Source organism: Schistocerca nitens, chromosome 9, assembly GCF_023898315.1.
Source record: "Schistocerca nitens isolate TAMUIC-IGC-003100 chromosome 9, iqSchNite1.1, whole genome shotgun sequence".
Taxonomy (NCBI): domain Eukaryota; kingdom Metazoa; phylum Arthropoda; class Insecta; order Orthoptera; family Acrididae; genus Schistocerca; species Schistocerca nitens.
Genome location: NC_064622.1, coordinates 134,464,904 through 134,469,393, shown reverse-complemented (window position 1 = coordinate 134,469,393; position 4,490 = coordinate 134,464,904). Strand labels below are relative to the sequence as shown.

Genomic DNA, 4,490 nt, shown 5'->3' with positions numbered 1-4,490 from the left:
CACTATTACGCCAAATGAACGAACTCCATTTTTGATATCAATTACATTAAACTCCCAAAAGAGGAGAAGGAGAGGTCGTCTGCTTTTTTTTACCCTCTCTCCTTCGTCTTCCCCCTCTTCATTTTCAGACTCGGCGCCGACGGCCAGGCAAGCAAAAGAATAGACGGCAGCGCCAACGTCGGCAACGGCTCCAATTACCGCTAATTCGGACAGCTTGCTGTCAGATGGCAGCAGCAGTGGCGTCGCGGCCAACTAATTCGAATAGTCGCGCCTGCTGAAAATGTGTCCTACGGCTTCAACGTTGTTCCCGTACCTTAAACGTATATTTGTTTCGTGTAAAACATTTCAAGAATTAATGCTGAATGCAGGTTGATTACATTTTGCAGCAATAATGAGTTACGGAACCCTTTACTTCTGCAATTGCACTGAAGCATCTTGAGTAAAAAATAACTATTTCATTCAGAATGATGACCACAACTTACTTTCAATTTTGGAGCTTCCTTGGAGAGAAGCCGCGTCATGTTGTAATCCAGTGACAGTTATTTTGCAGCATGATGCGGCTATATAGCCAGAAAATTTGTGTGTTAACGGCTGAGCACGAAAGCCTATGCACTTACGTCAAATTATTTTCCTTTTCTCCGAATCACTATTTTCGACTTGATGTGGCATTCAAGCTGTTGTTACCTAAATATCGGTAGTGAGAAATTTCAGAGTAATATAAACAGCTGTAGCATTTTCTCTTACATAGCCACAGATCTGTTTTAAAATTGACTTCTGGTGATTCAGAAACTAAATTATTTGTGTTCCTTCACATTTGAAGGGAAAGAAAGGCATAAAATGCGGTCATATCAACTTATAATCCGTAAGAAGCATTCTGCTCATGTGGCGATGGTGGTGTAATGGTCAGCATAGTTGCCTTCCAAGCAGTTGATCCGGGTTCGATTCCCGGCCATCGCATTTATTTTATCTGTTTTATTGACCTTTACATGTCTTTCATTTACACAATGAAAGCTACAGTAGTTACATATGCCTACCGAATCTATCAGTAAAACGAAAATAACTTCTTTATAATTTCCATGAGACGAACTAAGCCTTTACAAGATTTACAAAAACACATTAATGGTTGTATTGCTATAGTGTGACTGTAACTAATACAAATATCTTTTTATACATTTTGTCATAACGAAAGTATATATTTTCAATATGGTACTACATTTGCATATCTTCTGTAGTTACGTAGTTGCAAAATACTCTTTAAGGAGATACGAAATCTTGCTAGCGATCAGTCTGAGTTTTAATTTGAATACTAACAGGAAAATATCCTCGACAACCATAACACTAGAAGTAAAGGAAACAACCTACACCTTAGTATTGTTTCATCATGTATAGCTGACGTTTTAATCCACTATTTCCTTAAACTTTCTAACTACTTAAATGATTTTCTCATTGAATATGAGTCTCGGCTCCTCATTTATGACAAGAAAACACATACTGAAAGACAGTGAAATCATGTTACAACGAAATTTTGGAGTCAATGACAATTTTTTGTAATATAGCGAATTTACTCAATTTTACTGTCGCTGCATTGAATCAGTATATTTTAAAATACAAAAGCGGAAAAATTTTAATACCGTAGTTCGATTACAGGATACGAAAAATAATAAAATCTCATCATATATTACTTTTATCTATTTATTTATTCTGGCAAGATTATGGCCATCAAGCCCTCTTCTACATCTGATCAGGCATTCTACACACCCGCATTTATCATTACATTCATTATGGCTCCGTGTACCAAGGAATACGTTTAATGTGGAATAGAATGCTTATAAATGACGTTAGTAAAAACATTAACATTCGGAATAATAAATTTGTGTTAAAAGTAGATTCGAAAACGGACTAGACTGATAAACACACCGTACAGAGAACGAAACCTCACATTCTAAGCTTTATTCGACAGTTTTCACTTCCCGAAAAAATTACTTTGTGGAACTAAAAGATATACCTGTAGCGATTTTATTGACTCTCGACTCACAAATAAGCTCTCGGGTACAGAATATTGTAAATTTGTTAGAACATTGTGATTGTGATGACTGACTTTTTCCTTTTTCTAATCTTCCTACTCGTTGTCTTCCGTCTGTAGCATTTAATTTTTTTCGCCATATTGTTCTCCTCAATGAATTCAGACAAAAGTTGGCCTTTGCGCGATGTTCATTAACAGACGGAACATCATTAACCATCTGCAGACAGTTACTCAGAGAGAAACTGCCAATCGTATGATGCTGTCATCTTTTCCTTCATTCCTTTCTACAACTGGGAGCGGCGAAAGTGGTGAGCGAAAAGAGAACGTTAGTGGCAGGTGAAGCACGGATTTTTCTGCAAATGTATGTTGTATACATATTTACGTGTTTTCGCCATTTTACGGTGGGGCCTGGTTGGGGGGGGGGGGGGTGGTAAATGCATGTTTCGGAAATGTCATCGATATTACTGCTTGAGTTTAAACATATACAACGCTTATTATGTCATTTTACTGGTCTCAATGCATATATTGTATGATAGCGCCTTTTAATGATTTTTTTTACATGAATTACACCAAAAACGCAGAACATGAGCAATCATCATATATATAATTTCTCAAGTCAACATCCCTCTTTCTCACCACATACTAATCGTATAGGGATGAATGAGGTATCGTTAGAAAGGCTTTTCAACCGGCTTCTGACATTGCATATAGATTTTCCACTAAAAATTACTATTAGTGCAAAATTTTGACATGAAAGAGACTTTTAATGATCATAGGTAAAAGGGCGATGTTCCAGCTTCATACCTATATTTTACGAAGCTAACTTATTCATCACGAATAAGAGACTCCCTTTTCATTTGATCTTATTACAGATACCACTTTATTTGTTTTAAAGCACTTATTAACTGGATAATTTACCTGCAGAATTGTCATAGATAATAACCGTCAACACTGCCGTAGTCCATTATCTCTGCCCGTCGTACAAGTTGACTTTTCTCAGCGAATTTTCCGAAACGATAAACATATTTGTCACTGGCGCCTTGAATTGTGATTTGCGTGTTGCTACTATAGCCTACCATACCTGCTGTAACTGAACCTCTTTATCGAGTTATAGATATAGATTTTGCGGCCCTAATGACAGTCTCTGCTCTATGCCCGTCGTACAAGCTGGGACAAACATTCCGAATGCAAAACACTTTTTGGACACATGGATGTATCATAAATTCATAATTATTATGTCACGTCGTCTGGTTCATTTCCAAAGATGTTTTCTATTCATTTTCACCGCTACCCTTATCCCAACGACTACATTTATCACAAATACCGTCATTATTTAAAACTATAACAGTGCGAAAGCTTCGCACGAGTCCCCCTGGTTTCATTAATTTGGTTACAGTCTGTAAACTTTATAGTGAGCTCAAGCGCCCAAGTTCGGCTCGGTAGATGACAGTAGAAGTCACTATACTTCATTCTTACAAATTTAATTAAAATGAGGGTCCTACAGCTGTTAAACGATCCTGTCTAGTATATGAGTAAGACTGGGTAAGGAATTAAAATAGTTTATACTAATCTCAAGCACGTTACATGTTTAAACCAAAGAGTTTATGAAGTTCACAAAAAAATGTTTTGTGGTGAAAACTTAAAAGGCTTTCAACTTGTTCGAATTTCGTCCGAAATTTCTTCACGTAAGTAGCTATGTATCTGTCACTTCTTGTAACGTAAAAGCTCATTTTCTGTGGACAGAAATGTTGCCTCTGATATACGCTTGAGCCTAAGTGAATAAATTTTGGGGAAAGAGGTTGTTATGTCCTGTTATAAAACAAAAACGAAACCAGAATAGAACTGGATTTTGATACCGCATATTTTTTGTTACTTTCTCGCCTCACTGAGACTATCACGGTTACATTGTGTCCTACGTATTCTTGAATCAACTATGTCTCAAGAGACCTGAGTACCTTTTAAATTAATGGCCAGTAAAATAAGAGCACCTATACTTTCGTAAATCTTGAAAATAAAAGACGATTTGCTAACAAAAAACTAAAAAGAGTCGACCAGTCTGTAAGTCTATTCATCGAGAGCTGGAACGAAACAAAAACAGTTTCACATGACCGATCACTCACTACCTCTTACAGTGCACGCAGGGGTGGCGAAAATCCTTCATTCACGCTGTGCAGTTGGCTGCCGGGCTGACGTCACATCGAAGCGTGAGGCGTGCGTCGCTCGTGAAAAAAAAAAAAAAAAAAAGTGTTATGAACTTCGGGTGTATTGTAATGGCAGATAGGTTAAAAATCCGACAGGTAGGATAGATTCAAACACAAGCGATTTTAATGACAATACCAATTACAATAACGTTAAAGCAACGATAAAACTAAGTTCATTCTGTCGAACTTGAACTGTTTTCGTTAAGGTTTATAGCTAAACGCCCTTCTCTCTCCTCTATAATGCAGTCTAACTTCCAAATGGAGGA

General features: G+C 37.1%; 1 non-coding gene across 1 annotated transcript; it reads left to right on the top strand.

Moving 5' to 3' along the window:
- The first annotated feature begins 885 nt into the window (after positions 1–885).
- Trnag-ucc (transfer RNA glycine (anticodon UCC)) lies at positions 886–957 on the top strand. Its single transcript has one exon. It is a non-coding gene; the product is annotated as a tRNA-Gly (tRNA).
- The last annotated feature ends 3,533 nt before the right edge of the window (positions 958–4,490 follow it).